The 14,285-nt window shown below is 38.1% G+C and overlaps 1 protein-coding gene across 40 annotated transcripts in view; it reads right to left on the minus strand.

The window, feature by feature from the left end:
- The window catches only part of FOXP1 (forkhead box P1), a 505,685-nt gene that overhangs the window by 291,295 nt on the left and 200,105 nt on the right, over positions 1-14,285 (minus strand). For 24 of the 40 annotated variants that reach the window (XM_065550762.1, XM_065550735.1, XM_065550744.1 and 21 more), the window contains one exon: positions 386-451. The gene's annotated coding sequence lies outside the window, so the exon portion shown is untranslated. The remainder of the gene's footprint in view (positions 1-385; positions 452-14,285) is intronic. The other 16 variants (XR_010589012.1, XM_065550763.1, XM_065550750.1 and 13 more) reach the window with 1 other exon arrangement.

A 14,285-nucleotide genomic window follows, 5' to 3' on the forward strand; every position in this document is an offset into this window, starting at 1 on the left:
AGCCAGTTGGATAATAGACAGCCAACATAAATTAGAGAAGATTACTTTCATATAGACCGAGGACAAGATTGGTGGCCAAATGGCCCCAGAGGCAGCTGGGTGTGAGCCAAAAGGGCCACCTATGTGTTTCTTTCCCTATGTTTCAACTGAGGGTCTAACCCATTGGTTTAGTTGGAGATGAACACGGTTTAAAAGTTAGGGCAGAATACGGTTCGAAAAACTTCGTTAGAGCCCAATCCTACAGTCCTTACTCACGCAAATATTCCCATTTAAATCCAGGGGCTACTTCCGCAAGTAAGGAATAGTCATGGGTTTTGCACGATTGGGCCCATATATAGGCAGGTCAGTCTATACAAATTAAGTGCAAAATGGTATTTGTATTTACCTACTTTAGTTGCTTCTGCAAAGCAATCTTCAGTTACAGCCACCCAAAAAGGTCACTCTTCTTACCCTGGAGACAAAGAGGATACCACAATGTCATTGGCAGATCAGTACTAGCGACAACATCTGAAGCATTGTCATTGTTACCACATTAGCAAGTACAAACATAAATAAAACAACAAATGAATTCAATTGTGTTTAATGGTGAATGACTTTCAGAGAGAGTTAATAAAAACAATAAAGTCACAGGACTGCTGCTTATCAGTACCAGCCAGCGTGAGGCTCTTCGGTTCAACAAGAACAATGTGGTGTTTGGGGGGGAGGGAAGGGAGGGAGAGGAAAAAAATCCCTGAAGATGAGACATCTTTGTTCTCTACCATAAACTTTCTTAATCTTGATGTCTATCAATTTAGTTTCACTTTGAATAATATATGACTCACGTCCTTTGTTTCAGAACCCAGACTTGCTTGAATAGGTCTCTGCTTAGTTAATTTTTTTGTATGTGTTTGTAACCCCTGTAATTCTATTTATGTACTCTCTCTCTGCCCCTCCCCTCCCCTTTCCAAAAGATACAGTTCTAGAGCAGATGCATCATTCATGCTTAATTCAGAAAGTATTTTACTTGTATTTGGGGTGTTTGTGTCCTCTTTTTACACCAAGTGCAGAGGGTTAAGAAGAAAAATGGGTGTCAGTAAAAAATAGAGCAGAAAGGAAAAACAACAGCAAGTGTGTTACAACGTATATCGCTGCATCTTGTGTACTCTCTTATGCAAAACACTATGTAATCCTTTAAGAAACATGACAATCTGCCACTTTCTGTTCATGTAATTGGGATCAACATATGGTACAAGAGAAAAGAAAAACATTTGTTTATTAATTTAGATCAAGTTACTAACAGTGTTTAGAATTAATTCCATGTCAATTGACCAAAAGCGTTAATAGAATAAAAACTAACAATTTCACTGAAATGTTCATTTTCTAAACAGTGTGCCGAAGAACACACAAAATCTAATATGTTAATTCAGTAGAGACAGACAAATATGCAAGCATTTGCTGATCTACACAATAAAACATGAAACAGAAACTCAACGAAATTTTGGTGTGTGAAATAATAAGGCTGTATAAAACTTTGTTTCACAAAATTCACACAGTAAAGGTGGGGTCTCTTGGAAGTGTTTGTGAAACTGATCAACTGACAGAGTATGCCATTTCCAGGATCTGGTGCAGCTTTTTGCCATCCATTTCACTCTGGGGTAAAAATCAGAATTTTCACCAAAGCCTTTCAGATGGAAATTCACTTATTTACCATTTATTTCGCAAAGACAGAATTTTCATAATTGCATGTCACCTTTTCACCTCTGAAAAGTGACATTTTTAGTAAGACAAAAATGTTTAAAATCAAGATGAAAACGGAAAGTACTGTATTTTGATTTTTTGCTAATTTGCAAAAATTAGAAGATTTTTTTAATACACATCTAATGAGAAGTTTTACATAGTTCTAATAATAAAATATCGGAGACTAAGGTCCAAGACCTATAAGTGCTTGCAAGCAGTCCCACTGGCTTCAATGGGATTACTTCTGTAAGTAAAGATTTTCTAGATTGAGGCCTGAAAAGACAGGCACAATACTACTGTATAATAGGCAGGTCTCACTTTCACTACACTATGTAAAACATCAAAACCTTGCAAGTAAAATACACGAACGCTGACATACTACTACTTACTGTTAGAGTCACAGCAATAAAGGTTTTTATTCCACTTTGCTGTAAATGTGATCTTGATCTAGGGTGACCAGATAGAAAATGTGAAAAATCAGGACAGGGGTGGGGGGTAATAGGCACCTATATAAGAAAAAGCCCTGAATATCAGGACCGTCCCTATAAAATCGGGACATCTGGTCACCCTATCTTGAGCAGGTTCTTTAAATCTATTTTCATGTTTATCAGCTCTATTGTATCTATTTTCTGGATGGTTCAGGCAAACCTGTGGTATTACAGTTTGCAACACAGAATAGACTTGCAGGACACAAGTAGACCATATTAAAATTGAATTTTTAAAAAACCAAAGTAGCTGAACATGACTACTTCGAATAAAGTTCTCTCTTGGTAACGTCTCAAATCCTATATAACATTTGCCTATTTTTCTAAACACCTGCGGAGCATATTCAGTACACAGCTACCAAAAAAAACCCCAAACTAGTGTTTGCTCAAGGGAGGCGAGCATGGTCTAGCAACTTGAACACAGGGCTAGAAGCAAAGATGATTATTTCAGTTCTGCCAGGGAATCACTCACTGACTGGGTATGTGTTCTTGGGCTTAGGTCTACGTTTTCCAAAAAACACAAGTTTGAGCTGCCTGAGAACCCCAAAACTTTGACATGCAAATTTAGGCCCCTATCCTGCAAACATCTGTACACATGAGTAACTTTATGTATGCAGGTAGTCGGACTGACTTTAATGGCACTGCAGACATGAGTAAAGTTACTAACAAGTGTAAGTATTTGCAGGATGGGGATTTTAGTAGACAGGATTGAAATGTTTGGCCTTAACCACTCTGTGTCTCAGTGTATCCACCGGTGAGACGGGGAGAATGCAGGAAACGCCTATCTTTGCAATGCACTGGGAGATCTTTGGCTAAACGTTATTTTTACTGTCATTTGTTAAAGCAGGACTGTTTGGGGGAGCAGATTGTCATGAAAACAAAACAAAAAATACAGTGCCGGCCATGATTCTCAATGCATTAAGAGCCTGATCCAGTGCCTACTGATGTCAGCGGAAAGCCTCCCCTTGATTTCAGTGGGACTTGGATTGGGTTCTGACTAGTCACACTGGCCCTGAGCCTGCTCCCACTGAAGTCAAAATAAGCTTTGCCATTGAGCTCACAGTAGGATTGTACCCTACTAGCTTCATCCTGCAACCTTTACTCACGCGGGTAGTTTCTTCAGTGGGACTAATCGTCTCCGTAAGAGCGAGTTGTGTGAGTGCTGCAGGGGCCCAAATTGTGAGTGATGATTATAAAGCTATATTCAATCAATAATCTAAATCAGACATTGAAATCGAGGGGCCTAGGGAGGAAGATTGTACTAATTATACAGTAGTACTTTATAGTACTAGAGCATGTGTGAGGCATTATACAGAAGCCAAAATGTGATGAACAAAGTCCCTCCTCCCTCACATACTGGCTCCCTTGAGTAACTTTACACAGGTGAGTAGTATCTCAATGAGACTTCTCACTTGCAGAAAGTTGCTTACGGGCATAAGTGTTTGCAGGATCAGGGCCAACATCCCTGCCTTGAAGAGCCTACAAGGGATAAATATGATTAGAAACCAAAACCTCTGGGGAAAAACTCCATTTCAATACCTAGAAAGCAGTCTCTCTTTTTAAGACAGTTTCAGAAATCTGATTTAGTATTTATTGATGGATTGATTTTTGTTAGCGACAACTTTAGTTTCACAACTGAATATATTAACTGAACATTTCTGTTTTAATTATTTACTGCAAGGCTTCCTGGAAGCACTGAAATATAAACATCTCAGAACCACAATTGGCATTTTTTAAATTGTGAGGTCCAATAATGGAATAATACAGACTATTTTTTTCCTTCAAATCTAACCAAGTTATAGTTAAGTCTAGACAACTAGGCTGATATTTTCCTTCATTATCTGTTATCTTTATGATTTTATTTTGTTTTGGAGTGTGGGGGGGGGGAGCTTAGTTTGAAAAAAAAATTAAGGGCTGCACAGAAGCCAAAAATGAATTAATGTACTTTTATATCCTATTTTGTTTATAGTTCAACTTTTTTTTAATTTAGAGAATCTGATGGGCATAATGATTTTGCTAAACAATGACTAGTAAAGAGGTGCTCATAGGCCTTCATCAGAAATGGCCTCTTAAACCAGAGTTGAAGTCTGAGAACCTAAAAAATTTAAAAAATTGAATAACTTAAAGACTACAGTATAGAAGTGGTTCCACAATAGTTATCAGGATGGTGATTTTTTTTATTCTGCGATATATATTGACTGTTATGAGATACTGGAGGCGCCATATTCTGACCCAGGTGTCATTATTACCTATTTGGAAAGTGAAATGTAGGTGGAATTGCAAAGTGTGGAAGGCAGGGTGCGTTTATTCACCTGGTCTTTGAAGAAGGGTAGATGGATTGTGCCACAGGCAAATGCATAGTGTTTGTATTTGCTGATGTGCTGCTGTTTGGTGGAAGACGTGAGCTGCTCATATTGCACTTTGAGCATCCAGCAAATTATTAAAAATCAAAGCCCACATGTGGGCACTTTTTATTTATTCTAAAATTGAAATAAAATAAATATCATGAGGATAAAGCTAAGCCCTGAAAATTTCCTCCATTTAAAATAATAATATTACATTTCATTTCTATCACAATGGTGGAAAAGAAACACTCAGTTTTGATCAACATCCCTATACTAATCGCAGTTCATGTAATTTTTTTTAATCAATCATATATAATACAAGTACAGCTAACAGGCAAGTTAAGTACACATTGCTTACTGTACAAAATTTGAACTATGGCCATAAGTCTAGCATCTTTCACTGACAGACTGGTTATTTGACTCGTATAAATTACTTAGCATAAGAGAGCTACTAGCCCTTTTTGGTTTCTTCAGACTTAAGGACCATAACATGTTCCCAGAGAGTATCAAACCTGTCAAATGTCCAATCAAATGATAAGAGAACATCTTACAGAATGTTGAGAGAGCAAAATGATCAAACCTTACAGTGCATTTTAGCCTTGCAACATCTTCACGGTTTCTTAAAATGACTCTTCATACATTAGTTAATGCCAACCATTAACCATTTTGAGGCTGTGTTATAAGTCTCATCTTGAATCTTGACCTCACATATAACTGAAGTAGTCATATGAAAGATTCCTCCCCAACCACTGTGGAACAGCCACTGACTCTGTAGTCTTACAGTGTTACTCTGGCAACATTTAAAGACAAAAAAGTGTTACTTTCAGTACCCACAACTGTGAACTCTACCTTTCAAAACTACACACTTCTGAACCCAAAACTACACAATTCTGAACACACTCCCACAACCCACTAGTGCGTGGTGCACTCCTTTTGCGACTTGTGTGCTATTGATTATTTTATTTACTCATTTTTGGTTTAACAGAAATGAACCTTCTAGCTTTCTTGGCTTCAAACATAATATACGTATCCACATTTTACAAATGCTCCATTGCGTGATATTTTGCTCTTCACAGTGTCCATTCTTTTGAACCGTCTGTGCTAGTATCCTTCAGATTCTTGTGAACTTACATTTTGAATCTTTTTTCATGCGAGACAGATAGCACTAGTCTAAACTGTTATCCCTCCCCCCCCCCTCTCTCTCTCTACGTAAAAGTCTTCAGCCTGCCAAGAAATCAGCAATGCAGAAGCCTGCCCATCTTTACAGGGGAAAAAAAGCTACTCTCTCTTACCTTACAACAAAGTGATATCCTTGGTCATGGTCATGTGAAAATATTTTTGAGGTATCCTTTAACAGCCTTTAAATATTGAAGCCTAAAAACAATATTTGCTGTTTTACCTTTGAAGCTTTAACAAAAGCTTTGTTTTAGCATTTACCTTAGTGTGCAATAAGAGTTAATAATCAAATCCATCCCAACCCCCACAAATGTTAAACAAAAAGATAAAAGAAATGCAAATAGCTATTGTCATGGAAAGTTAAAGTACCTGTCTGTATTTTTAAGTGAAAACTATTATCTCTATCAATCAAAATTTAAGAATACAATAGCGCTAATCACACAAGGTGCTTTGACTGAGGTACTTTTCCTCATAAAAAGTTTTTTTTTAAACCAGAGTATAAAAGTAATATACTTACAATTAGATATGGTATTTGTAATTTTGTTATTAAAAACCCTCACCAGTCTTATTGTTAACAAATGCTTCTGAGTCTGTAGGCTGATTTGCACCCAAGAAGACCAAAGTCCCTACATATTTTAATAAGATTGATGAAATTTTATTCAGATGCTCACATTTTCCAACATGTGGTGGAACAGCACACTCTTCTGTTTGAGACGAGCTACTCAAATGAAGGAAATAGTTAATTGGTAACCAAAACTGCTACTGGCCTTGATACACATTTTCCACATTTCTCCAAATACTCTACGTATTACAACACTCTGCTTTGAAGATGTGCCCTTTGTCATTTTTTTCTTTGTTTTTGGTATAAATTCTCTCTCATTTGACTCTGAAAAGGAAACTGACATTCTATTACTATTAAAGCATGCACTGTATATACAGTAGAATGCATTGTACAAGCACACTGCACGGATTTTCTAGAAAGTCATTTTTAAAACTAATTTGTTCAGACTGAATCAGAAACGGAGCTGTAGAGTTAATAAGTACGAGAGCAAGCGACAGTAATTACATCTATATTAAAAGAGCTGGAGATTAAAATGCCTATAGTAAACAGTTAACCTAGGATGCCATTATGCAAACTGTTCTCTTGGAAGGATGTCTCCCACACTGAGCAGCAATAGGACTGTCATTTTTCCCCCTGCAATATCAGGTTCCCTACTCTACAGTCCTGGTACTCTGCATCATGGCTAACATCTCTAGTGTGCTATTAATATCAATGAAGAGACTATTCAATTTCCACAAAGAAAAACCTTCCTATTACAGCACAGACATTCTGGTGAGGACCCTTGCTTGGGAGACAATAAAGACAAGAGTTTCTTGCTGCTTTTACAGTTGTGTTGCACATTGTTTGAAAGCTTTCGGCAAACAATGGAAGCATTATCTTCAGGATAGTTACAAAACAGGATTTGTTAGTGCAAAGAATAAAGCTAAACTCTTTCCCCCCAGTCCCCCTCCCCCAAAAAACCTGTCTATTGCAATACAGTATTTAGCTCTACGTTCAAAGGTACACTCCAGAAGCACCTGTATTCTTGATCTAATTCACTGCAATAAACTACCTCAGCTGACCAGGACTGCTTTAAGGAGGACTGGACAATAAATAATATCAAGCATTTTGTGCATTTATAAAGAGGAAGAGAAACAAAAGTATCATATTTTAATGAAGTACAAACTTACCCATTAATGAGAAGGAGCAAGGCTTTGAGCTGGACAATAATTCCCAACCAACAGCAGAAAGTTGAGAGTTTGAAAACACGAAAGCACTTTAACTATCCAGGCTTTCTGTGCTTCAATTCTGGCTGCAGTGTAAGGAAGCAGGACTGAAGGTATGTGGTCTAAACACAACAAAAGCCACTGCCTTACTCTAGATTAAATATGCAGGAAGAGGCCCCTTTGCATAAACACAAACACTCAGCAAATGAGTAACTGGCTCAAATCAGACGCCTGCTGTGCATTCTACCTGTCCTGATCTCTGACAAGCTACACAGCCTGTTTAAGGGGATAGTAGCTAAAAAAGCACACAGCTAAATTCTGTGCTCACATAATACTAAATTATAACAGCAATAATCAATATGAATCATATTAATTTCTAATCTCGGAACTGTTCTGGCAAAATAAAATAAAATAAATTATTTGTCAGTCCCACATTGGCTTTACCACATACCCCACCAAAACAGAAACAGACCAAAACACCACCTGAAAATTCATTTTCACTCCTAATAAAAATTCATTAGAATTCCAGTCCATTCTTTTCCTAAAAGGGGACTTAAAATTAATAGGGAACAGTCACTGTTGAGTTAGAACATAAAATCTGAATTTCGACGATCTGTGCTGTCCCTCTATTTTCTGTTTTGTACATAAAAGACATTTCACATACAAAGTATAGTTTTAATTATTATACGTTTAATACACTCCTGTTTACTAGTTACGTGGGGGAAAGGAAGAAATTTCTGAAGATTTTTTTTTTAAATGTCATTTCTAAAATAGTCCTCATAAAAGTATCTCAAAAATATATTTACTTCCAAAAACAACTAAAATTACTAAAGACCATGTTTCCCACCAAACACCCCTAAGCATTTATTATTGCAATTAAATATACATAACGTAATGCCACAATGTATTCTCATTTCCAGAGAAAATAAATATGTTCTAGTCGCATTCATCCTTATACCCCAAGAATAGAATCAGAAAGCAAAATTTTTAAGCAATTGGAATTCACTAGTGTCCCTTCTTAACTTAAGGAGTCAAATCACATTGACCTTTTATTGTAAGTCCTAGCTACATGTTGGTTTTAGTAATTTAATTATTTTTTAATAACTTGCAGTATTAAACGATTGCTATTGAAACATAAATAAGATTATACTCCCCTGCCTTCTTTTCTAATGCTGCAGCCTACAGGGTGATATGTACTGTACACTACTGCCCTATGTTCCGTACCTAAATTTCATTCTGAAAGATCACTTACACAAAAAAGAGGATTTGGGCTTAAAAAGAGGCACCATATATTCGCTTGGATTCCAAAGCATGCAGCACGGCTGATTTGGTAAGATATTGGATTCCACTAACGATTCTAGTGAGGAACAAGCACTTTTCATTTGACTAACCTATTTTATTACCCTTCCTTGCACTCCTGTAGCATGAGGGGAGGAGGGAAGAGACAGTTTTTACTTTCCCTTGCATAAATTCACGATCAGAGCAAAAAGAAAAATAAAATTACCATCATGAGCCAGTAAAGTCTAACAGGATAAAAAAATCCTCCATGAAGGGATCCCACAAGAAATTTTAGAACCCCTATATTGTTCACTATTTTTGCATTGAAATGACCTTCCAAATAAGGTGTTAGATAATACGGTTCACACAGACGATAGTGATCTAACCTTGATGCAAATAAACCATAGAACAAAATTTAATCAGTATATCACTGTGTAAAAGCCTTTGTCCATCCCAATGGAGCTTCTAATGACTGTTTTGGCAGTTCTGGCTGGTAGTTATGCCTCCCTGCTCATATATATCTCATACTGGTTGAGCAGGCTAATGGAACTGCTGTTAGTGGAATCCAATATTAATGCTCTGTATCGTGCAAAACTAGATGCAACTGAATATATTATACAATTATAGGTAGTATCTAATTCCATAAGTATTAGATACTGGACTCTAAATTAATATTTTAATAAGGAAAGTGAAATAAATACCACATTTCAGGTAAGGTGTCTATGCATTCTGGATCTGCCAGTCTTCCTGATGTAAGACTGCTCTATACTGAAGCAAACAGAAAAGACATAAGACTCTGACAAAAATCTGTAGGCAAGCTTTAGATGCTGAGTGACACATACTGATGCACAGAGTCAAAGATGTCATCTTCATGCAAGCTCCACTAACTATAAGCTTGAGAGAAAATGAAGCAAAAAAAAAAAAAAAAAAATATGTGTGTGGGGTGGAGGGAATGGAGTAAGACCTCCAGAAAATAAACAGGGTGTACAGTTTCAAAGGCTACAGACACAGACATTTCATTGTTCAAGCCAATTATCAGTGGAAAATAATAACAACAGATGGATTCAGAGTCACTGACTTTTCATATGCACTTCATCTCTGCACAACAGATGATGAAATGCGAGAGCTATCTCAAAAAGGCAAAACATCTTTCAGTAAAAGAACTCTATACTCCAGATGGGGACCTTCTAAGGCAGCTGATTATCTTCTTATAATGTTGTAAGATAGACTTACTAAAACATTTCAAGAACTGATCAGATAGGATGAGTACAATGGCATCATTATTAGAAGTAGTCTCTTCAGACTTGTGACTAAAAACAGTCAGAAATTTCAATAGGGTTAGAACTGTATGTTTCTTGTTTTCACATCAAGTACTCTTGGTTCCAAATAAAGGGCCCGATCCCATAGTTTCCAGGCTAGGAAGGAATTCAATGAGACTTCTGCCTGAGCAGAATAGTGCAGGATTGGGCCCACCACTCGGGAGTCTGTGTACAGCAAAAGATAAAACTATCTCCTAATAAACACAGGTACTACTCACGTGAATAAGGTGGACTTCTACCAGTGTGCTCCTCACTCACAGAAAAGAAAAGATTAAGCATATTTAAAATTATTTTGATAGTTTCCAATGTAATTATTAAACATATAGGGACCTGATTCTTTGTCTATGTACCTACAGTGAAGTAAATCATGAATAAACCCAACTAAGTCAATGGAATTACACTGGCATATAACTGGTGTGACAGAAGCATCAGGCCTGTAGATTGTAAATCTTACTTAAGAAACCTCTTAAAACAAGTCATCTTTTATGGGAAATAAAGCATAATTTGCTTTCAAAGGGAAATAACAAATATATGTAAATTTTGGTGGTTCCGGTGATAAGCAGTTCCAACAAATGTCACATAAACATCCAGTTAAGAACCACCTACCTATCATAACCATCTCCCACTCAACCTGAATACCACAAAGTATGTGTTTTTGATAACATGAATCAGGTACACCACAATTTCAAAACCTAAAATAAGTAATGGAAACATTAGCTCATTAATCTTTAAGACAACATTTCTTTATTGCAAGAACACTACATAACTAGTAGATTTTAAAAAAAATTAGTTTGCCCTTTCTGCAGTTCATTCTCCATAACACACAAGGAAAATCAATATTCCAAAGGGTGCTGGGTGCGGAACACACACAAACACACACACACAAACACACACACACAAACACAAAACCTGCCCCTATTGCTAACTTATTTCAGAAGTCAAAAACTATTTTTAAGCACAATTCTGTTGACTCAACAAATTTAAAATCATGTAAAGGAGGGAATGGAAGTGAAAAAGCACAGTATTCCCCATCTTTGCAATGCACTTTGTCAAAAGTACATTCAGAGGGGAACACACAAGCACAGAGAAAATTTTGCCTAAGGCAAAATTCTGCAACTGCTTTAAGAAGCAAACAAGTACACAAAAGATGTGTAATACAACCATCTGGCTCTGCTCATGCTATATCAATAATCTCCAAAGTTTATCCCCACCTCCTTAACCAGCCCACACTGATGCCACAAAACCAAATGGCATCACTTATGCTTCCTGCCCATCACATTTTAAAATGGTATTTAATATGCCTACAGTACATTTTTGCATTTAATCAATTTCATAAAGGAAAAAATATTATAGCTTCTCGCGTTATTAGTTCTGCTTTTTCTACTTATTGGGAGCTGCAAAACCACCAAGAAAGTCCTTGTGGTAAAGGCACTCTCATATCAAACACACTGTGTCAGGTATCTGGATAACGTACTGGTCAAAATTTCAATCTCATCTCTTCTCTAGTTTTGCGTCACAGAGTGAAAATCAAGAGGGTGAAGAAGGTTGCGCCCAACAAATCACCTGCTCAAGAAATATGGGTACACCTCTACCCTGATATAACGTGACCCGATATAACACGAATTTGGCTATAACGTGGTAAAGCAGCACTCCGTGGGGGAAGGGGCACTGCACGCTCTGGTGGATCAAAGCAAGTTCGATATAACGCGGTTTCACCTGTAACGTGGTAAGGTAAGATTTTTTGGCTCCCGAGGACAGCGTTATATCGGGGTAGAGGTGTATGTTGTATCTGATTTTGGATTGGATTCTGGATTTTGTCTCCAAATGGGATGTGAGAGAAGAAAATGTGGGGAAAGGAAACTAAATATTATTCACATTTTTCCATCTAGGATTTCAAATATTTGCACCAACTATTTTAAACTGCCCACAGTCAAGGAATCAGCTTGCTGTATGCCATTGCAGAAATTAATATTTACCTGTAGAGGTGTGAGGCGAGAAGACTGAAACATCACAGTACAAGTTTTTCCCTTCCTGATGGGCGGGCATAGGCACGTCTTACATTACTTACTAGATAGAATGGATCCCAGAAAGCAGCACTGTAGCATGTGCACAGCACTGGGTGAAGATATCCTCTCGTGACAGTAAAGGTAAAAAATGGATTTAAAAAAGAAAAAAGTATAGCACCACAAGCTCATAAAGGAGGGTTCCTCTCTGACTGTACTCTCCCGATGTTATGCTCATTATCCTGTCCCAGACATCTGATACAGGCCACCAACATGCTGGGCTTTTTCATCGATGACATTCATATCATGTATTATGAAGCCTCCTCTTACACAACTTGCCACAACATAGGAAAAGGTTGTGTGTTCTCGCAAACATGGCCCCCACACAACACACAGTCGCTCACACACTCCCATTTGCCAGCCTCCTCTGTCCATCCTCACAAAGCACTGATCTTTCTGTGCATACCACAACATGCCCAGCTAAAACCCACTTCAGTAAAAGAACTGTTTGAGCATGGCTGGTGTGGTTTCAACTATATGTTCAATAACTCCTGAATCTACTGGGAAGAGGGATAAAAGATGCAAATGTTTGATAGCTGGAACAAGTGCTTTGGTGGCCGAACAAGCCCTATCATGAATACAAGCAACAGCCATCTCTCCTAAACGCAACTCCTGAGAGGCGTCTAGCACCCCCAACTCCCACTGAGGAGCATGGGAGTTGAAGGCATTCAGCAATTTACAATTGAATTCAGTGTCGCTCAGGCCCATTAAGAAGAGGACGTGGATGGAGGTAGAAACAGTACACAGCGCATTTCGTGCACAACGTGGTTGCTGCACAGCATCATTTATGCTGCCTAAGCAGGCCCCTCTTATCCGAAGGCAGGTTTTGGGCCCTACGTGTTTAACTGAAAGAACAGTTCGCTTTTGTTTGGGGTTTATTGTGTTCTTTAGGGAAAAATCACCATTGTAACCATAATGATTCATACTGTGAAAGCTTGACATAAAAATGGTACCAAAAACAATACTTCAAAGGTATTTACAGAGCACCAGTCACCGCAGTATTGAGGTGCTGACTCAAAGCTCTTATTTTTAATTGACTGTCTTTCTATAATGACATACCCAAGTCAAAATTCTGTTCAATGTTAAAAATGCTGCTCTAAACCAAATATAGTGTGCTTTCTGAAGGGAAAAACAACCACCAGCACCAAGAATACACCACTTCTCCGCTTCCTGACAGTCCTGACTCAGGTGAAATGCCGTATGGAGCATATGTAACAGAGGCAACATTTGACCCTCTAGCAATAGACTTCTTATCCATGGTTTTCGATTTTCAGAGTGAGACTACTGACTGAAACAAGCTTAGCACAGCTCTCAAAGACTCAGCCAGAGGGAGGCTCCCTCTTAGTTAATCTAGTAGAGCTGATGCCCATAGACCACAAGAAGTCTCTGGTTTGAGTAACAAGTGTGGTTATCTGCAGGACACACACAGCGAATCCAGCCACCGGATGGGGGACTGCACTAATTGCTTAAGTCTGCTCTAGTGTCTGGCCATCAGTTGGCAGGCACAAACACATGGCTGCCTACCAGGCATAGGTTAGCACAGCTGGAGCCAGATGACTAACTCTTAAAGATGTTCTTCCAGTGGCAGCATCTGGCTCCTTGGCATGCTCCATGTACAGTGGAGTGGGTTGTTTCAGAGACGTCTCTCTAGCTCGGTCTTGCAAAGCGGTTAGGCTGCTGTGGAGCTGCATGGACTATTTTGTCCTCCTTTAAAAGGTGAAGTGAAAAGCTTTTCACCTGCCCAGACAGAGGTTTTGGTATCTGATTTCACGGGCAACTGTTGATGACACCACTGACACTTAACGCAGAACAAGAAATCCAGCTGCTTAGATATAAGAGCAGTCATTGTTCAGTGGAGGAGAAACACAAACCCTAAGCACTCATGACCTTGGTACGGAGGCAAATGGGATTATTTTCTTTGGAAATAAATATATTTATAGTAGTTAAATCTGTACCTATATTCAGGCTATCAATCTGGGATCATGAACACTTTGTTAATTTTTTTAAAATCCTTTTCAGTTTGATTTTAATACGAGATGTCTCTGACTTGACTGTACAACTTCTTTGTAAGAATTAATAACAGTCTTCCACAAACCTAGGGCTGGGTGAACGGCTCAGTGAACTAATCCACACCTG

The sequence above is a fragment of the Chrysemys picta genome, chromosome 7 (genome assembly GCF_011386835.1).
Source record: "Chrysemys picta bellii isolate R12L10 chromosome 7, ASM1138683v2, whole genome shotgun sequence".
Taxonomy (NCBI): domain Eukaryota; kingdom Metazoa; phylum Chordata; order Testudines; family Emydidae; genus Chrysemys; species Chrysemys picta.